This window comes from Drosophila montana, unplaced genomic scaffold (genome assembly GCF_035044405.1).
Source record: "Drosophila montana isolate Dmon_TW-CO22-7 unplaced genomic scaffold, ASM3504440v1 contig_1624_1, whole genome shotgun sequence".
Classification (NCBI taxonomy): domain Eukaryota; kingdom Metazoa; phylum Arthropoda; class Insecta; order Diptera; family Drosophilidae; genus Drosophila; species Drosophila montana.
The window spans coordinates 5,657,598-5,681,570 of record NW_026996559.1 but is presented as its reverse complement, the minus strand read 5'-3'; the positions used below and the strand labels follow the sequence as shown (position 1 = coordinate 5,681,570).

Below are 23,973 nucleotides of genomic sequence, written 5' to 3'. Positions count from 1 at the left end.
TTGATTTGAAATTCGGTGCAGTTCGGCTTCGGCTTGGCCGTTCGCTGCTCGCAGTTAGCCGCTCGTGACTGGCTGCCGAAGCTGCTGTAAGCTGAGCAGCAGCAGCGGCTGAGGCTGCAGCTAAACGCTGAACGCTGAGGACGACGCTCGTGAGTCGTGTCGAGATCGGAGCGCCGCGCGGAAGTGCAGTGTTAAAAGCGGCAAACGGAAACGGAAGCTGACAAAAGAAAAAAACAGTTAACAAAATACAATTTATGGAGCCAAAAACGCTCAACTCTTGGCGAATTAAGGACTGCAGTGTGCAAATGCACACACATAACACACGCACACACACACACACACACACACACATACACTACTCTACACAGGACTCGAAAATAAATAACTTTATATATTTTGTTGCACATTTTTTTTCACACTTTTTTTTCATGTGATCCACCAAAAACAAGAAGCAGCAACAACAACAATTCGCGGTGTTGTCAGCTAGCAAACGTTACGGAAAGCAAAATCAGTTAAGAGAAATGAAATGTTTTAGCCAAAATGCGTAAAATGCGGTGTGCGTGCATAAAACAAGTAAAATGCAACAGCGACAACAACAACAACAGCGGCAGCAGCAGCAACAACAACACAAACAACAAGAGTGTAATTAAATATTGTAAAAAAACGACAGTCGTAAAAATAGTTTAAATACAATACTTAAAAAGCCACACAAAAAAGAGCAGAAACTGAATGTTGAACAAAAGCCGACGCAGCTTCCTTTGAGGTGTGCCTGTGTGTGTGTGTGGGTGTGTGTGTGTGCGATCAGCAGCAGCTTTGAAGCAAACGTGGCAAATACTTTATACATTTTAGAAGTGAACAATTGCTTTATACCCTTAGCAAGTGATGTTTTCTTAAAGAAAGAATTAACAATAGAAGTTTATTATTTTTTTAAATTTTTTGCATGCTTACTTATTTTCTTCATTTAAACTAGTTTTTAGTTTATTAAATTGTCTAATTAAAAAAAAAGATTCTTTTGCTTTATCAAGCGCCATTCAGATTTTCTTTTTTGTTAAAAAGCCAGCTACCAAAAATTACAATTAAATTCTTGCTTGGAGGCTTTTGGCACTCTCAGGTAAATTTGCACATTTATATATTAACAAGCGGCCATTACCCAGCTTTGCCCGGCCCAAGTTCTTCTTTGCCAGAAATCAAATATAATTTACAAAAATATTTGAAAATCAGTTTTAAGATGATCAACAAAAATGTTTCGACTATTTTCCTCCGTGTGTTCATTCATGAATTCATTCTTCAGTTTGAATACGTACTGAAAAAACCTAAAATATTCTACATTTCTACAATCAATAAATATGTATTAACAAGCGGGCATTACCCAGCTTTGCCCGGCACATCATCTTAAGAGAAATTCAATATAAATTACAAATGTAATTTTTTTATAATTTACAAGATATTTGTAAATGAGTTTCAAGATGAATAACAAATATGTACCGAATATTTTCTGCCGTGTATTCATTCATGTATTCATTCTTGGTTTTGAGTGCGTATTCTACAAAATCAATGAATATGGCCACAAATTTGTTTGTTTCTTTAACAAACGATTCTCAAAGTATTTTGAATTCAATTTCTGCAAATATATTACATAGATTTGGTTTTTTTTTGGGTTTTTAATTTTTTTTGTTTGTTATTTATTTAAACACGTTTTAGAAAAAATTATGGCGTCAGCTGCTGTGCAAAATATAAACAAAGCGCAAAACACAAAAAGAAAGAAAAAAAAATGAAAAAAAATACAATATTATTCTCTTGCCTGTAATTGTTGTTGTTTGTGCGTTGCGCTCATTTCGCTCAACTTGTCGAAATCAAATAAATCTTGAGTTTGAAATGATTTTTCACGTCTTTCCCGGCAAGCATTTAGCTTTTCTCTTGCTAGTTTCTTTATATTTTTTTGTTCTGTTTGTGTTTTTGTTTTTGTATTCGAAATTCCGGCCATTCCGATGTTCACGGAAAACTGGGCGGGGGGAATCATTCTGGTCTCACATAGATCTATTAATAATTTGATGCATTGCCATCATCGTCATCTCCGGTCAGTGTGGTCGCTGTCTTTGTTCATGGCATAAACGCCTCATATGTTTTTTAGTGCTGCTAATTGGAAGTCTCTTTTGATCTTTTGGACAGAAACTCTTCCAACGGTGTGCGACAAATTTACGACTCTTTGTCTTGAGATCTTCGCAAGTGCAAAAAGTGTTTGGCAATTCTCTGGTTAAATACTGTTCGAAAACTTGAACTGATTTTGAAAACTGTTCCGATTCTTTCCATATATGAATCCATATACATAAACGCGTCAGGCTACGTGGCTTATTTATGTATTCTCTCTATTCAGGTTGTTTTAGGTGAGTTATCTTATGTATCACATTTATATCTTTAAGTATAGGTCAGCTTGCATACTAGATAGACGCACAGTCTATAACTTATTTTGTTAGTTTTTTCGTTAGTTTTTTGTACACTAAATCCATTAAAAATTGTTAAAAAGGGTATAATGTATTTGTGTAAAAAGAATGTCACAGGCAGAAGGAAGCATCTCCGACCAAATAAAATATATATATATTCTTGATCAGCATCAATAGTCGAGTTGGTCTAGCCATGTCCGTCTGTCCTTTCGTCTGTTCTTCCGTCTGTCCTTTTGTATGAACGCAAGGATCTCAGAACCTATAGGAGCTAGAGGCTTGAACATACACCCTCCTAGTGCCCGATAATCGATAACTTGTCCCTTTTTCCAAGCAATCGATAATAATCGTTAACGGAATCCTGTTTTTTGAGAAAATCTCCTATGTTTTAATAGCTAGTGTTATCAAATTTGTCAGGTAGCTTCTAGAATATTTATATCCAGTATCTTTCCGGTCAAAGCTTTCACATAGAAGAGGGTTCAGGTTACCCCCCAGTCGGGAACTTTCGAATAGAGTCTCTTATTTATTTTTATTTTCAAAAATATAAAAGCCAAATATGTTGTAAGCGCTTGCGATTTAATAAGAGCCAGTTAGAACATTGTATTTTATAAGTTTTAATTGGCTAAAGCTTATCTCAATTGTTTTATTTTAACTCAAAAACTATTTGCTGAAATTCGAAGTTGGAAATTCTATAATTGAAACCTAATTTACAGGTGTTTCCAAAAGTTGTTTTAATTTTTATTTTTATTAAAAAAGAGTAGGCTAAGAGAAGAAAACTAACTTGTTTAGCGTCTATTTCTTATATTTGCTGTTCCAAGTTCGTTTAGTTTTTCAAAAGGCAAGACACAGCCAAGTTTTGTTTATTGCCATGATATGCCTCTCTCTGCAGTTACATACTTTTGCAAACCATTCTTCAATTTTCCGCTGAATTGAATTCTCGGCAGTTTGTTCAAAAAATAGAATTAATATTGCCAAAGCATTGCAAATAGCTAATCATAATTTGTATAATAGTGAATTCTAAGAGGTTTATGCAAAGAATAGAATCAATATTTCATATATCATATATCATATATTCATATATCAAGAAGCATCTATCGTTACCATATATATGTTTATTCTAGATCATCAAACTGAATCGAATTAGCTATATCCTTAGTCTGTCTGTCTGTCTGTGCGTCTATCTCGCCAACTGCAAAAACTAGAAGAAGCCTTGAAATTTGAAATACATATGTACAATATCTCATTCCATTTTCGAAATATCGCTTAAAATCTGAGACATGGTTTTTTAAACTTAACTCGAAAATAATAGGAGCTGGGTAGATAAACTTGGCATGCAGATTCTTCAACAATATACACAGGCTCAAAATATTACAGGTTTTGCTTACCTTCCACCATATCCCACACAGCCGAACAAAACAATATTTGCGAAGCTTAATTCTCTGACTTTGGTATTTACACATTTTCGGATGCCAAAATTGAGACCTGAAAATTTCATCAGCATCCATCAATAAGCTTCCAAGTTATTCTAGAATACATTTTCCAAAATGTGGGGTTTGCGGGAAGAAGAAGCACAGCTGCAACAAAAACATGAAACGTGATTTCGAGCTGACTTAGTCAATGTTCTAAACCTCAAATAAATTTGAAATTTTTTTTTTTCTAAAAATTCGAGAATTCGAATAGACCTTTAAAGCCAATTTACACAAATTGTTAAACGAATTAATTGAAATATTTCACATGCTGCAAGTTATGTTTATGTTTTTCGCAAAAAGTGCAACTATAGATGATATTCTGATGTGCTGATGCAGTTTAAATAAATTTAAACATTGATATATACGTTTATTTAAACAAACAGACCATTTTTTATGTCACCACGTGAACGCATAAAAAACAACTGCAAAAAAATCCAAGCTTACCCCAGGGGTAACAAAAAACGAGCTTACAAAAAACAAAAAAGAACATGACATGTGAAATTTCAATGCAATTTTAATTTATATGTGAAAAAGAGAGTGCGAGAGAGATAGAGAGCGAGAGAGAGAGGCAGAGAAACATAGCTTTTGAAAGGAAATCATAACCATAAACTGCAATATTCCCTGCACATAATTACAGCAACATAAGCAACAATAGCTGGACAATATATAGATGAGAAATGCAAAAAAAAAAAAAAAATCGTGGTAAATTTTATGACAAATTTATTATAAAATGTTGCATTCAATTGATATCATTTCTCGATAGGTCAACAGCTGCAAAAATTGCAATCAGCTTTTGCTCTTGCAGAGGTTATTTCAGTTCTGTCATGTGTTGTGCAATGCATAAAAATGCTAATCTCCGTGTCGATTATATATGTTCCTGATCAATATCAGAGCAGGAGCAGATAAAGCAAGGTCCATGTAAACTAGTCTCCCAATTTCAAAGTTCTGCGTAGGTTCGTCTTTCTTACGCCGCCTAAACAGTCGGAATCATTGCATAAAGCTGCCATAGAGGTAATCGAGTTGTGTAATGCATAACAATTGCAATTACCTTTATATTATATATATTTCTGATCAATATCAACAGACGAACTGATCTGCCATATCCGGCTGTCTTTTTCTGGGAAGTATCTCAATTGTAAGTCCAGCGTAGGTGCGTGTTTCTGTAGCAGGCAAAACATAAGTCGGAATCATATCATATAGTATAGTTATAGAGTCATGTATCGGTCATATATTCATGTATAATATAGTCATATATCAGTCACATAATCGGTCGAAAATTAGGTTCTTGTTTGTTTTACATTATATCTTGACACAAGTCAACATTTGCTAGTTTAATCTTTTTTCACACATGTCTGCTAAGCCGCCTGTCAGCTTTTCTCTAGGGCATTCTATATTCGGCTATGTAAAAGCTAGTCGCTTTTTTTTGTTTTTCAGTATTTTTTATATTTGTTTTTCTTTTTATCTGTCCTAATTTATTTAAAAACGGATTAAAAATATAAATATCACATGTCGCTAAAAAGTCGAGTTGTTCTTGTTGTTGCTGCGGCTGCTCGCCAGTTGTTGTTGTTGCTGTTGTTGTTGTTGTTGCTGTTGTTGTTGCTGCTGCTGCTTTACATTTTTTGATATTTAATGCATGCTCGGCCTAGTCGCTACATAACGGCAACTGCGCGTAATGCGGGCTTAAAACAAAAGTGAGGCCGCTTCCTTTATTAACTGCGACAACACATGCTTTCATTGTGTTGGTGTTCGGTTGTTTTATTGTTGTTGCTGCTGTTGTTTTTGTTGTCATTGTCGTTGTTTTTGCTGTTTGCCTGTTTTGGCCCCGTTGTCCTACTTTAAATAGTCTTTGGCTTGCCCTAGGGTAGACAGAGAGAGAGAGTAGAGAGAAAGCGCATTAAACTCTCTTTAATGCACTTGCAATATGTGTATGCTCTCTCTTTGCTTGTGTGTGCGTGTGTGTTTGTTGTTGTAGTGGGGCTTAACTTGCTTGCCGCAGCTATCGCCATCAAATCTGGCAGAGACAACACACACACAAACAAACAAGCACACGCACACGCACATGCACACACATCTGCACATATTGGCAAACATAATTGTATGCAGCCTGTCTAAATAGCAATTACATTCACTCTCTTTCTCTCTCTCGCTCTCTCTCTCTCTCTTATCGGAAATGCACCAAAAATAAAATAATGAAAAGAAGATGCAGCTGCGACGCCGGCGTCCACATCGAACTGCGTTACGCTCAGTTTTGCCCAGCGCTCACAAGTATGCTTCGAAAAGTGCTAACGCGCTTCTAGGCGCTGCGGGGGGTGCGCGGGAAGGCGGGGCAGCTGTTCGACTGCGCTAAATAGCGCGGCGCTAACTTGCTTAAAGTGCATTCTATGCACTTGGCGCTTGCGGGCAGTAGGAGCCAGCTGAAGGGGGGCTGTCAGAAGATGGGGGTCAGGCAAAACTTGTCTAGTCATGGAAGCATGTGAGCTGCCATTGTTGTTGTCGTTGTTGTTGTTGTTGTTGCTGTTGCTGGCGATGTTTGTTTCTCGTGGTGTGGCAACACGAATATGGCGGAGTCTTTGCCCGAGTCGTATGCTGCTTGTTAAGTCTGTCATGTCTTCAAAGAGGCGTGCCCGATAATACCCATAATAAATTTAGTACCAATTGAGGCCGGGAACTGGAACCTGTCCCCCACGTGGCGCACTCGACATTTTTCTCAAATATTTGCAATTGTTTGGCATCTGAAGTTGCACTAGTGCAATCCATTTGAAACTCGGGGATCCTTTTTGCAAGAGTGCAACTTATTAATTATTATTTAATTAACTCGTAAGACTCTTTTGGTCTGTTGCTTTTGACATTTATGCGAGAAAAATATATAAGAAATTATTCCGAAATATCGTTTACAAATAAGCTTATAATAGCAAGAGAACTTTTGTTAAGCCTTCACAATACAATCCTTCATTGAATTTTATTTCGGACTCAATATTTTTGTTTTATTAAGAGCATCTATTGTTTATATATCTATGAATATATCAAGACTTATAAACTTTATCAGTTTTTCCTTTATGGATTCAACCAATGTCCCGCTTTAAGATTCGTATTATGAGCCTGGCTTAGCTCAACATTTAATTCAGCCTTAAGTTCGCCCTATTTTTTACAACTTTCGACTGTCAAATAAAAAAAATTAACATTTAATGCTGATTTTGGCTACATTTCCATGGCACGTATAAAATAAATTCTTTCAAAGATTTTTGAAAATATTTTGAAGCCGATCGGATGGTAGATATTAAAAGTAAAAGTCATTCAAACGTTTTTTCCATACTTGCGGGTGGAATTTCCCGAAACCCCGTCTTAGTTTTCACCTTCATCAAATAAGTTAACTACAGTGATCACCAATCGGTCAGTCAGTCAGATTTTAGTTTTAATTAATTGTTTTTAAAATGTTGTATAGTTTTATATTTCTATATTTTTGTTATACCCGCAAAACGTGATTATTTGCTTAAGTTGCAAAGTTAGTTTCGTTAAAATATTTTGTTCATAAACTTGCCGAGGCCCAATTATGTCGACTAGGTTTGTCGTTGCGGCACCGCCTACCAGAAGTGTGGCTGCCACAGACATATATATATATATATATATATATATATATATTTATATATCATTATATGCGTAGATATATATTTATATATACATATTAACAAATTGGTAGGGTATGTGTTTTCGTCTATGCAAATTGCAATGTTAACAAAGCTTTTGAACAAGTCAAGCATAATTTAATTATATATACATGTATATATATAAATATATATATAGATATATATATATAAAGTTCGATAAATGGGCTGCTGAGCGCCGCCAGAGAAATCGAAGCTATGTAAGGGCAGGCCAAGTATTTGGCAATTTGCATGTGAGTGTGCTTGTGTGTGTGTGTGTGTGTGTGTGTGGCATTATACAATGTTTCATTGGATGGCATGACTTTTCATACACAGCGCGTCCGTTGACGTCGCTCTGGCCGAAGGGGGCCAACAACATACTGGCCGACATTCCCATTGAGTACAACTTCGCCATCGTCATCGTCATCGGCATCGTCATCGGCATTGGCATCGTCATCGTACCGTCATCGTCTTTGCTTTGCCGTTGCCGTTGCCTTTGCCGTTGCCTTTGTCTTTGTGTTTGTCTCGAAAACGAAAGCCAGCCCGGAAATGCTGGCTTGTTTATTGCTCTATATTGTGGCCCCGCGCTTCCTATGTGCGAGGTGTGCCTCATTATGCATATAAGCTGTTTGCCCCAACCTACCCCTCGAAGGTGTGTGTGTGTGTTAGTGTGTGTGTGTGTGTGTGTAGTTACTAGGCATGTCTGAGAGTTTCACCTCGTGGCCGTTGCCTCATTTAAGTGCAGCCCTCCTTCATTCCCTCAAACCTGTCCCTCACACACACTCTCTCTCTCTCTCTCTCTCTCTCTCCGCCTCCTCCTCTCCCTCTTCCTCTCTATCTGCCTCTCTCTTTTGCCATGTCTCGATAAATTTTGGGCTCCTCTTTTCGTTACATTTCGTATGCAATTTTCGCATTTTCATTGTCTATGCGTGTGTGTGGGTGTGTGTATGTGTGTGTGTGTGTGTGTGTGTGTGTAAGTCGCTGTTAAATAGCAATCTTATTGCTGCACTTGTATTTGTTGCAAAAGTAGGGCACTCTGATGCAGGTAGGCAGTCGGTGGCAGTGGCATGCTTGGTTGCGGCTGGCAGAAAGGCACGAAATGTGCAACACAAAAGTTTCGTTATTATTGGCTTATGAGGTGAAATTTATTGCAGCATACCTATATGCAACCCCTCTCTCTCCCTCTCTCTCTCTCTACCAGACAGAGACTGTTTCTTATAGTTAACTTTTTATTCTCAAAGGGTTGCATTGGGAGGCCAACAAATTCGACAGTAAAGCACAAAAAGCCCGCAAACTGACTGAAAATGTATTATTGTAAAATACTAAATACCCAATTTGATTCCTTGCTCTAAAGCGTGTATTACCCGGCCTTGCCCGTGGCAAGTTTTGTGGTTACATAAATTTTGATGCCGTTCGGACAAAACTTCTATCGTCGCTTGAAAAATCTTTGATCCGCATTTTTCACTGAGGAAGGTATGATCCCGTGAAAAATGTGAAACACGTCTCAAATGAGTTTGCATAAAGATCCTCACAAATGAATTTGAGCACGAAACGTCAGACACTAACACTTTGAGACCCTTTTCGACCAAATAGGGATCGATGATATATAAGTAGTTTACTGAAGAAGTGAACTAGAGAGCGGCCCACAAATTTGAGAGTTTTTCAACTGGAGCTAACTAGAGCTTAGTGAGAAAGAAATGCTCAAGAGATGCCTAAAACCTAATTTGAATGAAAATATAAAATATATTTCTTGCCTGCATAGATAAATATTTTATTTTTGAGAAAACTTCTTGTGCTTACGTCTAAAAAGTTAAATTAATTTATTATTATATATATTAATTAGTTTGAGCATTTGAATCTGAGATGCGCGCATTTTCGTATAATAAATCATTTTCAAATTTAATTGATTTTGAAATTTTGTCTCTTTATAGCACACAAGTTCGTGGGATTGAACAGTTTGATAATGGACAGAATATGAAAAAGATGAAGTATTAACAGCTAAAGACTTGATACATTAAAGACAAAACGGACAAGAAATGCATTAAATACTCGATTATTTAATCATTCACTTATTTAAATAAAATTAAATAATAATAATTAAATTATTAAAAACAAAAGAAAATACATACATAAATAATAAATGAAGCTCAAATAGACTGAAATAGAGTCCAAATATATTACGAAAGTAAATGCAATTAATTATACATATCATAAAATAATTAGCAATTGCATTTAAGTTATTAACATAAACAAACAAAAGGCCGAAATAGCAACAACAACAACAACAACAACAACAAACGGAAAAAGAAAACCAACAACAACAATAAACAGCAAGAAAAGCAAAAGCAAAGCCACAGCCAATAGCCAAAAGCAAATGCAACTGCAACAACAATAAAAGCAAAAACAAAAACAATAACAATAAAAACCAACATTTGTTGTTTACAACAATTAACTGCAAAAACAACAACAAGCCGCGTGTGTGACAAAAGTAAAAAAAAAACTGCGAAAAAGTGTTTGTTCTGTTGGGTCAAGTCGTGTGCAAGGCGCGCGCGGGCGTCATGTGAGGCGACAAGGCAACAACAGCAGAAGATACAATAATTAAAAAACAATGTTTATTACAACAACAACCACAAGAAGAAGAAGAAGTGTCAAGAGGCGCCAAACAAGCAAAATTTAATTCGGCTAAGAAAATGCGAACAACTTTACGCGCCTAAAGCAACAAGGGAGCAAAAGCAACAGCAACAACAACAACGACAATAACAACTAAAACAACAACAACAACAACCAAACAACAGCTAGGTAAGTTTCTTTATGGTTATCGGCAAGGGGGTGGGGGAGGGGGTGGGAGTGGGTGGGATGCGGCATGAAAATGCTGCTGATTGATATTCTACAATATTTAAAATAATTTGCCTACACTTCTTGCTGCGGCTCGAGATTCCACAGATTTTTTTTCACGCTCATTGACAGCGTAGCAAATTGTGTGTGCGTGTGTGTGTGTGTGTGCGGGAGGGTGTGTGTGTGGGAGGGTGTTGGGTGTGTTGTTGAATGGAAATTGTGTTGCAGTAAAGCATTTGAGCTATTCATTCCATCAATTGGAAAGCCATAAAAATGCTCGTTAATATTAATGTGTTTTTCTCAAAAGTCCGCTTGTGATGGCGCCTCTCTGTGTTGGTGTGTGTGTGTGCGTGTGTTTATATAGTATTATATTTTATTTCTCTTTCAGGCTTAATGCTATTGAAAACAAAAATAAGTACACACATTTCTTTTGTAGTTGCCGAGCCATCTACATTTTATTTGCATTCATTTAAAAATAAATAATACAAAAGAAATATATATCATTATATATACATATATAATAAATTTAATGTGGAATTATTTTGAGTAGTATTTTGAGGCCTCGATCTGATACAATCAGACAGCTTGGACTCTAAATAAGTTATCTAAGTAGACAGGTTAGGAATCTTCGATAGATGATGTTAAAGAAATCCTTTTAGACAGACAGGGAAATTATTTATATACTTTATGAGCTCAAAAACGTCGTTCTATATGACAAGATTATTAATTGATGTTAAAATGATTTTTAAAAGATTTAAGTCTTGTTCTTATCATCGAGTAAGAATCTATATGCACTGGCTAAAATCTGGAACTGACTTTAGACTATTGAATAGATGCTTTGTTCTGGCTTACAACACGAAATAGCATATGCTATTAAATATTTGTAAATAAAACTATATACGAACTAAAATAAGTCCAACATCGTTTAAAAAACTCCCTTTATACCAGCCTAAAATGTGTAAAATGCATTGAAATATACGTAATTGGCTCACATTCACATTCAATAACAAAAAAAATAACATTAAATATGTTTACCCAGTTAAAGATATCTCGCCAATTCGCCTCGATCAATAGGAATTTATTCACATAACCTAAAAAAGATAGAAATCTGTAAAAAACGAATGTCATTGCTGCAACGAAAACAAGTTAATTAGCTAATCCAGAAGCATTTCATGTTGAAGCAAATCAAGTGAATTGATGGAAAAGCTGAAAATGGAAAAGCATGAAAGTCCAAAATGAGTATAAAGCAGAGTAAAAGGGAGAAACCAAAAAAAAATTGGGAAAAAGTGTGCTGGCGTTTGGCGCTGCTGGAAAATTGCATTGAGACGGGAAAATTCTTTGGCCATTCATTGGATTCATTCATTGGGAACCGAGCTGCTTGTCCCTGGCAATGCCAATCAGGTTGCCAGCAGTGTGTGCACATACACACACACACATAGACACACATGTGTGTCGCTTTGAGGTTTAATCAAATCAAAGCCAAATCATAAAAGTCACAAACACTTCCGAGCGAAACAAGCAAACGAAGCGACTGTCTACAGAAATTGCTGGGAATGGGGTGGCAAGGCTGACTAAGGCCTATAGACCGGGGGGAAAACATTAACAATCAATTTCAAAATTAGATAAATTATGCATCAATTCAGTAAACAAAACACACACACACACACACACACACTGGCAAGCATACATGAATATATATTTAGGTTTCTATGTAATGTCGCAGGCAAGAATTAAAGAACTAATTAGATATTGGAGCAATCTGTTATATGAATAAAGTGTTAATAATAATATGCAGGGAATTTCAGAGTGAAAACTCAAATCTTTCCAATGGCAGCGCATCGAAACTTTTAACTTGTCAATTTAATTTGCTGTGTACAAAAAAATGCATTCGAAATTCGGCATTGTCGTAAATAAAAGTTTCCTGTGTGCTTGCCACAGCAACTGAAGGCAACAACAACAATACACACGTTCACGCACACACGGCACAGCCACACACAGAGAAGCAAGTCCGACCCCGCCCCCTTCCACGCCACATGGTGCTGTGCGTGGCGTACCACGTTTCTGGCTTGTCGCCTGCCACTTTGTGGCAATAAAAAGTTCGTTTTTATAAACAAGCAAACAATGTCTAGAGATGTTTTGTGTTTCTGTTATTTTTATTTTTATTATTGTTATTGTTATTGTTATTGTTGTTGCATATCAGTCAGCGCTTTGTCGGCTGCTACAAATATATAAAATATACTCACTTATTGCCACCGCACAGCACAGCCTCCAACTTGTGGCCAAGGTAAGACTGAACTCAAATCAAATCAAATCAAGTCAAGAAAAGTCAAGTCAAATGATATCGAATTCCTCAAGCCAGAGTGTTTGTCACACAAACACCACGCTGCATACAAAAACTTAGTCTAGCATTTATCTAGAATCAATGATATATGTCTAAATGTGTGCGTGTGTGTGTGTGTGTGTCTGTGTGTTCTATGTAGCATAGCTCTAAGTGAGAGCATGAAATCTTCGATGTGTCAGAATTGAGAGAATTTCTCACATTCCCGTTGTGTGTCTTGCATCTCTGATCCCATTCAAAATGGGTGAATGGGGTATGTTGTTATTGTGCCAAAGTATGTGACAGATCGATGGAAGCAAGCCATATAGTACATATATCTATTTTCTTGATCAGGACGATGCGCAGTCTATGCATCTGTGAGAACGCATCGTTCTCAAAAAGCTGGAGACTTGAAATTAGAGCTTAATATTCTTTATATTTTATAACATCGATATATATCGGTTTTGATACATGCTGTTTTAAGCTCAACTCAAAACAAAAAGATCTACAAGACGCATCAAATATACTTTGTTCGTTCTCATATAGTGTACGCACATCCAAATGATCCAATATTTTGGATATCTCAACAATTCGCGAGGAAATTAATAAAAAAATTAGTTTAAAGAATAAACTTGAGTATTCGTATCTGCACACCTTCGGCTGCCGATTCACAAGGATCGAACTTCAAACACCCAAGAATCCCTTTTGCATAGTGCGCAGTGTTTACCTAGGGTTGGTCTTAGGGTATCTCCCAGTCGGGCACACTCGACTATAACACTCTACATACTCGTATTTTGTGTGGGGCCGGAGAAAATGTTAGCGGAAGCTCAATAGAGGTGTTGTCGGCGGGATGGGGCGTGGGCGTACTCTATGGCAATAGGTGGGGCACACGTCTATGCGTACAATTGCTGATGAATTTCTGTGGGCTGTCACTTGACCCCTTCTGTGCGCTTTCGTGGGCTGCAGGCGTTGCGCATACGCCCCATGGGCCGGGCCAGGTTTTTGATCGTTATGTGCCACACGTTACGTAATTTAATGCGATTATTATTAAACATGCGATTGTTCTTATCATTGCCCTTTGTTGTGTATTACTGCCAATTAATTTTAATTTGGAATCCGAACACAACAATAGCCCAAAAGCTTGTTATTCGGCTTCAATGGCTGCTGCGGCTGCGGCTGCGACTGTTGCTAATTTGCTGGCTGCCATAATGATTGGATGATGATTGATGATTTGGCCAGATGCACAATTGTCTATAAATACCCAAATGATTTTGTGTCGAGTGAATTGCTTTTTCATCGATTTGCCCAATGAACCTGATATGGGCCTAACCCAAGATACATTCGTGCGTTGGCTCTGATTAGGAGAAACCTAGGCAACTGCCGTCGAAGCTGTTACATTTCATTATAACATTAATACTTGTTAGTGTTTCCATGGGAATAGTAGAAATAATTGCAGAGTGAGGGATGAAAAAGACGCAGAGAAAGAAGTGAGAAGTGATTGGCCGGATGCGATAGCTAGAAGAATCTATACAGATGAAATGATGATGGACAAGTTTCGCAGAAAGTATCTGTGCAATAAAATTGCCGAAGTATTAGGTTTATTCATCCTAATTTATACATTCTTGGTCTAGATCTTATTGGCTTTATATGCTTGTTGCATATTTGAGCCCAAAATAAATGCATAGCTGCCTTAATATTGGGCAGTACATAGCCTGGGATATAGACCATTTAGGGCACGCTTTTCGCTTGTCTAACTAAAAAACTTTCTTATTCGAGTGTGGTTAAGGTTTTTTATGCAAGAACCTCGACCATATTTTTCCAAATGTGGAAAACCAGATTTACAAACCGATCTTTGGGTTGAGGCATTGGCACGAACCGTGAACCGAACCACAGCCTTGCTTCTAAGAACTAATATATTCTGATTAATGTCAAGGAGCGGAATGAAGCCTGATTACAAATATATAGAATCGATTAGGCATAGCTTTGACTTTTTGGGTATTTAAGCACATTAGCTAAGTCGCATTAAATAAAGCCCGATTTTGAATATAGTTGTACATAAACCAAGTCAGCTAGGATTGTCGCTGCCCCCCGTACGTGAATGCTTGAATATTATAGTATTTCCTCCTTTGAGGTATAATATCATGTTATTTTGCAACATTAACAACTTTTTTTTTGTCTATGGCATAGTCGTGCATATTTCACAAACATATGATGCTTACCGTTTAAAACGTGGCATGCCATTATTTCTGCTCACAAATGGCATTCAATGGAATTTAACAATCAGTTGCACATTTTCCTCCTCCCCCTTTTTTTTTCTCCTTTATAGTCGATAATTTATAAACTTGTCAAATGCGTTGCTCTGCATATGCGTGTGTGTGTGTGTGCGTGTGTTGGTATTTATTTGGCCAGACAAAATTTATTCATGCCTCTCTGCAGAAAATACAATAATAAAACAGCTTTATTTATTGTGAGTGGTAAAAAACTGCAAAAACTTAACTTTATGGTTGGCTGGTTGCGCGAACCCAACAACACGAGACCTCACTCTCTGGCCTTTGCCCCCTCCCACCCCCCTTTCCACGCAACCCTTCTACTTTTGCTCCCGTTCTTCCTATTTGTCATGTTTAAAAAAGAAAATCAAGTATTTTATGGACATTGCATATTTGTGTGTGCGACTGACGCATTTTTCCCCTGCCTCTCACTGCTGGCCAAAGGAAAGCCCAAATGCATGGCACAAAGACTGTGTGCATAGTAACCATACCATGTCTGCGTTTGTGTGTGTGTATATTCGATTTGTCGTCAATGCCTGCTTTATTAAATTTGAGCTTTATTGCTATCGACTAAAGGTTAATACAAAGGGTAACCGCTGATCGAGTGCAGCTTAAATACAATTGAGGCAGGTATTATTATTATTTTTTATTTATTCTTCACATCGACATGTGCCTTTAAAAGTATGGCATTTCTGTAGCAAGTATATAGTACAGTATAGCATTTTTGAGCTATTTCGAAAGTTTTCTATTTTGGCTCTTCGATTTTTTCCTATAGCATATTAAAATTTTGAGATACATTTTATTTGCACCATTTATTCAATGATTTTGGGTGAAATTGCGAACAATAATCCCTTTTTTTAATATTATATTTAGCAATTCTTATCAATATATCTGCCTTCTTTCTATTCTCCTAACTGCACCCTGCGGATACTTTGTGTAATGCGCTTTCCGCTTGCTTGCTCTCCTGCTCTCTCTTAAATATAGCCTTTCTATGCGATTTTCATGAAGTCAATTTGGTCACAGATGAATGGTGAGATCTTTGGGGGTCCTGCATCGACAACATTACGGCACCAGCGATCGTCGAGCTCTCGCAAGGGAGCTTGACAGATGGTCTGATGCATGGATCTGTGTGCTGCCTTTCAAATACGTCAGATTGTCGTTTGATTGCTTTGTCGGCTGCATGCAGACTATACGACCAGTTGCATCCAACTTCCTCTAGACAGCTTGTGGACGCTATTACTCTAGCTCTGCGACACGCATCTTCTGTCTTCTGGGCAATTGATCTCAATGTCAGTACGAACTACGTTATTATCATATCAGTACGAGCTAAATCTGTGTCTCGGAAGCTGCTACGAACTTGGGTCAAGGCGTGGCTCATCATTAAGCATACACTGCGTAGAGTTAAGCCATACTGCAAATTCTACTCAATATGGCAGTGCAACCTTAACGCTTCGTTAAGGAATTATTTTCCAGGTGGGCAGCGAGTACTTGTGTTGCGCTGGGAGCACCTCTAGACTGGACGCGGTCACTAACACCTTTTGTCATACATATTTTATTTATTTATATATACCCATAACTATATCCAATTATATTTGAAATGGTTTCCAATCAATTGAGCCTTTAGCTTTTAGCTCTTGCGTCTGCATTTGGTTCGTTATATTTGGTACTAGTCACAGTAATGTGCGAGTTCTAAGGCTTCTTGTCAAGCCTTTTCATCAATCATACGCCCTGTTGCGCAATTTGAATGCAATGCGAGTAGTCACATATGCAACGGTCACATTTGCCCCACCAGGATATGAATTGACTCCCCGACCACATTTGAGTATCTCGGGACGTAACTGGAAGTGCAGCTGGCAAACAAGTCTGCAAAGAGAAGTGTTTGGGTGAAATTCTTTGCGGCCATTATTATCGCAGCATTATTGAGCCAAGACATATGCGTACACACACACACCCACACACAAACTCACTCATTGAGATGGTAAAAACCAGGCAGGTCCAAAGTATACAATGAATAATGGGCGTGCGGTTGGTCAATTTGGGAGCGGGTGGGAAATGCGACATCGGACAGCAAACAATACAAAAAAGCAAGAAAAAGCAGAAAATCGAAGATGACGTCGCCAAACCCTTGGAGTGAGTTGAGCTGATAGAGATAGAGTGAGAGAGAGCGAGATGGAGTACGGTGAATTCTGGAAGGGATGGGGGACACAACTCAAGCGATGACAATGATAGAAAATATTACTAAGATATGCGGCCGTAAAGAAAAGAAGAAGGCAACTAAAAGAGAAATCGTTTATTGCCAAAGAAGCCATAAATTGATTTTTTCAAATAAAAATAAAAATAAAATATCGGCCCGGCCGGCCGACCCAAAGGAGACCAAAAGGAGCTGGAGACACCCAAGACAGATAAAATAAGACATCAGACTGGATAGCATGAAGCTCGAGCTCGAGTTACAGCCACATCCACATCCACATCCATATCCACAACGAGGCATAGCGCTTGGCAAATGGGTGAAATTGTCGCGCCTACAACAACACCCTAAACGACTCAATAGTCTGAGTCTGTGGAACGCCGCCGCCTAGACGCCAGACATGGCCAACACGCCCTCTATTCGCCCCTCTGCCCTACCGCTAATTGTTAGCAGGAACGCAGTCGAAGGTATGCGCCGAATTTCGGTTTTCGTTTGCCGCTCCGTTCTACATATTTCAGTTAAAAACTATTGCGAACTTACCCCCGAGTACATAAATTAGGGGCACGCCCCTTCCCCTCCCCCGCTACCCCCACCCAAAAAATAAGAAAAGGGAAGACAGGCATAGTGCCTGAGTTTTCGGCCGGAGCGCTGGCATTTTATTAAAAACTATGGCCTGCGATTTAATATAGCACCGAGAGCTGAGCAGTGAGCACTGAATGGAAGTGAATTTCGGCTTCAAAGTCCTAGACCATAAATAAGCGAACACACACATACACACATGCACACACACACACTATTTATCTAACCGAAGTTGGGAGAGTGCAAAAAAATAAAAGACAGTTGGGCGACAAAAATGGTACTTCCTACAGGCCCAGCGCATGTGGGCGCATGGGGCTTTTCAAGTTGTCGGTCCCGCTTTATTATAATTTTTCTTATTTTTCAATTTGCCTAATACACTGCAAACAAAGGTTGAGGACTTAGAGATAATATAGTTAATAATAGTTCATATTTTCTATAGAGCAATGCTTTCTTCATTTTGTAGCCTTAGCATAATGAAATTATAAAAAAAATATATTTATTTGTATGCACAAAACTGCCAAAACAAAAAAAAAATATTAATAATAAATACTTATTTATTTTTTGTAAATATATCTGCTTATACTTTTTTATTGTATAATATTTTATTATTTTTAAATTTTAAATTGAAATTAAACACTTCCGTTTTAATACCATAACAAGAAACAAAAAGTTATTAGCAAATTAAAAAATATACCCGGTATTGCTTATTCAAGAACTTTGTTTTCTTAACTTGTCACTCAAGCAAGGCTTGAACTTGTTGCGAACTATAACGCTTTAAGCAACGAAAGGTTGCTAAGTATGCAGAAACAAAATCTATTTTGTTTCTATCTTTCCTGATGGCATGTAACTGTATAAATCGAGAATCTCTGCCAGAAGCTGATATGATTACTTGAATCGATAACAAGTGTTTATCGGCATCAGTGAACGATAATTTACCGGAAAAATTGTTTGAGCAAATAAGTGCTTAATATTTCTTGCTTATCGTGTCGATACTGGGCTAGAGTTTTGTGATATATGTTGAAATGTTTCTAGCCTCATTCATTTTCGGGGCGAGTTCCAGAAAGAGCGGTACTTGGAACGAGTTGAAAGCGCTTGCTAACTGATCGAATGCCTGCTCTGGCAGCAGAAATCAATTTAGGTATATTTTTGGGTATTTAAAGCAAAGAATATGGCAAATGACATTTCTTAATTGTAATTTTAATTTACAGCTAAGATAAGGTTATATTTTGAGCCATTGCAGAATCTCATTCAATGTGTACTCAAGTTGAAAGAAATAAATTAAAAACAAAGTCGAAAATGAAAGCAAAGTGGGTAGCTTCTTTATGAAGGTAGTTTGAGTCGTCGGGCTTATGACCATTAATGCTGATGATGAGAATGCTGTTAGTACGGCCCGAAGCGGAATCATGCATTCATATTCTCATGTTTATTTAACGATGCTTTTTACGCTGCACGCGAAATGCAAAAGGATTAAAACGCCCGTCAGTCAGATGGCAGCTGCCAGGTGGCAGGCAGGTTCCTCCAGGTGCTTCTCTTTGCTGATGCTGATGCCTTCACCTGGTGGCAGCGGATGTTTGCTGCTGTTGCTGCTACTTGCTCCAGGTTGCTTCAAGGGGCGTGAAATTTGGCACGACCTTAACTTTTAACTAACCTTAGCGGGGCATCAGCACCTTCAAGTGGATACATTCTTGCATGCTCCAGAGTGTGCATGCTCCAATATATACACACAGACACACACACGCACACACACACATTTAAGCTACTATGTTGCGTGCTTGTGTGTGTGTGGGCGCCCAAAATATTAAAAGCACATTTTACTTAACACACATCAAATGGGAAACTGTTCAACTCCCATCGCTGTATTTTCGCGTCTTCCACACTTTATCCTCTCGCGTCGAGTGGTATCCCAATTTGATGGCTCCTCCTTTATGCCTCGGCCATAAAACTGCTTTCTTTATGTATTTATTTATTTATATGTATATATACTTAAAGAAATTACCCAAGTGGCCCGCGCGCCAGCTTCTTCGCTTTATACTTTGTGAATAATAATAAATAAAATGAGCAAATATAAGAATTGAATACCACTGCTTGATTTGAACTGGCGACCTCGCGCTTGATAGTCCAACGCGCTGATACGTCAGTTACGCAGCCAAAAGTCACATTTGTCCCACTTGGAGATAGCAATTTTCAAAATTTTCTTGGAGCTGATGACACAAAAGGAAGATTGTTTTATGTGCATATATATTATATTCTATAACTGTTGACTTCTTTGCGTAGATTATTCCTACCTATGATTATGATTATGATTATGATTATTTCTCACAATCTAAACAAAACAGTTGCTGGTCATAATATACGACATATTCTCAAACAAAAAGACAACAGGGTATCTGCTAGTCATGAAAACTTGCTGTTAATATTGTTTTTCACTTTATACATGGACCAATTATTGAGGAAAAAAGCACGGGACGTGATCCTGTGGCTCAAAAGCCAATTCGCGAGACAATTGCCATCGTCTGTTGCTGTTGGGCCAACAGCAATACGAATGCAATTTCAGCTGCAGTTGCAGTTGCAAGAGGCAGTTGCAAGAGGCAGTTGCAAGAGGCAGTTGCAAGAGGCAGAGAACTCACAAATAACAATTTTTAATAAAAATGCTTGGCAAAGAGCAGAGCAAACGAGAGAGAGCCGGCGAGGGAGTGGGTGGGGGCGAGGGAGCGGTAGTATATTGAAATATTTACAAGGTAAACTCCATTGATAACGATATTCGTAGCAGGTACAGCAGATAGAGCCTGACGTTCTATAGCCAGGTCGGAGGTCGAGTTGGGGAATTAAGGTAACTTGATGCCTCGCGGCTGAAGTGCAGCTGCAGTAGCTCGACGGTTCAAGTGTCCTGGCAATTAAAAAGACAAACTAATTAGATGAATTTGTGTGATTTCCGTATAATTAAATTGCCCATTAACTGTTTAGCTCGAAACATTGCAAGCAGGAAAAAGAAGAAGCTAAAAACGCAGAAAAAGCAAACTTTTCCGCTTGAACGGATGCAAGGCGTGGGCAAGTTTGTGTGTGTGTGTGTGTGTGTGTGTGTGTGAGTGTGTGAGTCATGTTAAATTTGTGCTAACTACCTACAATAAGTTACCCGCAGAGGGACACGGGTCGGATGAGCAACGCAAGACGCTAAATGCATTGGGGTTCATCAGGCTATGGCTATCTCTGTCTAGCTACTCGTTAGGGGCAACATTTGAGTTGACGGTACTTAATGTTATTTCCAGGATACTTTGTCCTTTCGCGTGCAGCCTCTGACTCTCTGTGTGTGTGTGTATGTGTGTGTGTGGGTGCCGCACACTGTGCAAGTTTTTAAGCAGCTCATAAAATGGCGTTGTCTCTCTTCTAGTTTTAGCTGAAGATAAATAAGCAAATAGGCAAATAAATCTTCATTTCAACTTTTTGCGGGCATTTTCTTAACTTTTATCTTACCTCTCGTCCTCTCGCCCTCTTTCCCACGCTCGCTCGCTCCACTTGGTTTTTGCATTTCATCTCATCTACTTACCGCACACCCGTTGCCATTCGTTGAGTTTTTCCTTCTACTTATTCTTTTACTTTTCATTTGGCGTCTTTTGGCTTCTCTCTGCCGGCTGCGGCCATTTCAAATTTTTCAACTTACGCTACTAAATTGTTGGGTAACATGCACTTAACAGTGCCTGCCACGCCTTCACCCGTTTGCACAACGCTCCTCCCTCCATTCTATGCTCTTGCCCCTATTGCCCGCAGCCACGACATGTGTTCCATGCACACGCTTGTCTCTTTGCTCTTGCCATTAAAAGTTGGACCTTCAGGGCTCCGTCGAACTGCCGTGCCCACTCCTCTCTCTCTCCCTCTCTCTCTCTCTCTCTCCCACTCTCTCTCTCTCGCCCACTCTGTCGGTCGTTGGAAATGGAGGCCCATTCATTGTGCTATATTTCTTCTTCAGTACTTTTGCAGTTGGTATTTTACTTTGGCATTTCGAGTTTGGTTTCATTTCGTTACGCTTTTTATTTATTTTTCGGCATTCACAAGTGCAACAATTTAGCTACTCCCCGAGGGCACCTCTTCCCCATCAGGCTGTCCCATGGGTCAGGAGAGGGGACAGCATGTGAATAATAGTCGATAGGCGATCACACTCCTGCACCAAGTATTTCAGCTCGAATGGAATCGACGATGCCTGTGCCTAAGAATGTTCTCAAATTGTTGCGGTACCAAAAGGATAATATATTATGGCGCACTTTCAAGTTAAGATCTTTTGTTTGTCCAAGAATTTACAGTTGGCTTGCAGCATAGGCAGATTATATATACAAATGGTAACTAACTAAATATATAAATGCCAAATAGCTTAGACATGACAATGTGTATTAGAAATTCGAATGATTACTTTTCCGGACATTAATATCGACAAGGAATCAAGTAAATATACCTTCGTACAGCTTAATATACATAGATCTCTTAAAATTTGTAAAGTTAAGTTAAAGTTATGAATTTTATTCCGTTGACTGCGTTCAATTTTTTACCTTTTTACCAGGAATGTAAGTTTGATAAATTCACGTAGCCAAAGAGAACTACTTCTTTTAATTTAAATGGAAATAAGTTTCAACAGTTATGTGGCTTATAACTTGTTCATTTAATCAGCACTCTGTCTATGGTTTTTGAAGAAATCTACGTTACATGTGAACATGGAGGACTTAAGGCTTAATCGAATACTTAAATTAGTCGCAATATGTGAACTCTAGAATACAAACTTATCATTCTAGTTCCATAATCATCACAAAGTGAACGTAGAAAAATTATCGATTAAAATCGATTTTGATATATGTTAAGGCATACTTTGAATAAGGCAAGTTGCAATAAATTTTACGCCCCTCTATGTCCCACAAAATTGAAAAAAAAAACATTTCATAAGGTAAAGCCAATGATAAATAAAATATCGATAATTATCGATATTAGGTCATGTTTTTGTTTAAGAAAAATGCGAGCTATTTATAACACATTTGGTATATAGCGATGCACTCCCTTCATTGTCCACATAATTGTTAAAATCTCAATTCTAGAAAAGTAAAATATCGATTAATATCGATATTAAGACAAGTTTTTGCTTTAGCTTTATTTGAAAACTTTAATAGCTACTTACAACAACTTTGGTATTTAGTTCACACCGTTGAATAGCTAGTTTTTGGATACCTCCCTCCATTATTCACATGAGTTAGGTAGAGCCTTGTGCTTTAGTATATATACGACATTGGATACCATATTTATGCCATGAGATTCTCATAACGATCGGGATATTAATAGTGTGTGTAGTGTGTGGCTCAGAAAAGCCGCAGTACAGCAGTTTTTTTTCTTCTAATAAGTTAAAGGTTAAATGTTTGGTACATCGTAAAAATATAAATTGTTAGTCTGGGCTCAAGCTGATTCTACAATCACAACAATAAAGACAAATTTTAAGAGAGGTCAAAGATCACAGCTGGGCCTCTTTAAAGGCATCAGATGACTGTGCAATGCTTCGAGTGTATATCTACGCTTTATTCATATTTAAGCCGTTCATCATTTGGCCCAGACTTCGCCTGTCTGAGTCATCTAAATGCTCGGTGCAATTGTTGGCCTTGACAGTCGCATAATTTATGCCTTTAAATTGATTTAAATTTATTACACTCAGCGTCAGCAGCATGGCAAAAATTTGATTACAGACATAAAAGTTTATTTGTATTTTGTTTGTATTTCAGAGTTGTCAGAGTTTCATTTTCTCCCTCCCCACCCCCCTCAAACTCCAGCGCCGGCCAGCTTAACACTAATTTCATTTGCCGGCCGTGTGGCAACTATGCGCTTAGTTGGCACACTGAACGCCTGCGACTGAGCTTGGAGTTGGATGGGCCGCGGATGTGGCTCTGGCACTGTCTGTGGCTATCGCTGTGGCTCTGGATGTGGCTGTAGCTGGGGTTGCGGCCGAGTTCTGAGTAGATGGCAAGTTGTTTTTTCTGCTCATCGCTGTGGCACTTCAATCAGACAAGCTGCAGCTGCTGCTGCTGCCAGCTGGCCAATCTCATCTGCAGTTGAGCGGCATGCGGCTAAGCCGTAACCAGCGTAAACCACCGTAACAAACCCAACCCGCCACTCAACCAACCCACTAGCCAGTCAGTCAGCCATTCACAGTGCTTCATACACTTTCCGGCTGCTGGCGCTTACCTTTGCATATTTTTGCAATTCAGCGCAAAGCT

At 38.3% G+C, this 23,973-nt stretch overlaps 1 protein-coding gene across 1 annotated transcript in view; it reads left to right on the top strand.

Moving 5' to 3' along the window:
- The first annotated feature begins 10,127 nt into the window (after positions 1-10,127).
- shakB (shaking B) overlaps positions 10,128-23,973 on the top strand; it is a 153,486-nt gene continuing 139,640 nt past the window's right edge. Inside the window, exon 1 of the mRNA XM_064699860.1 lies at positions 10,128-10,347. The gene's annotated coding sequence lies outside the window, so the exon portion shown is untranslated. The remainder of the gene's footprint in view (positions 10,348-23,973) is intronic.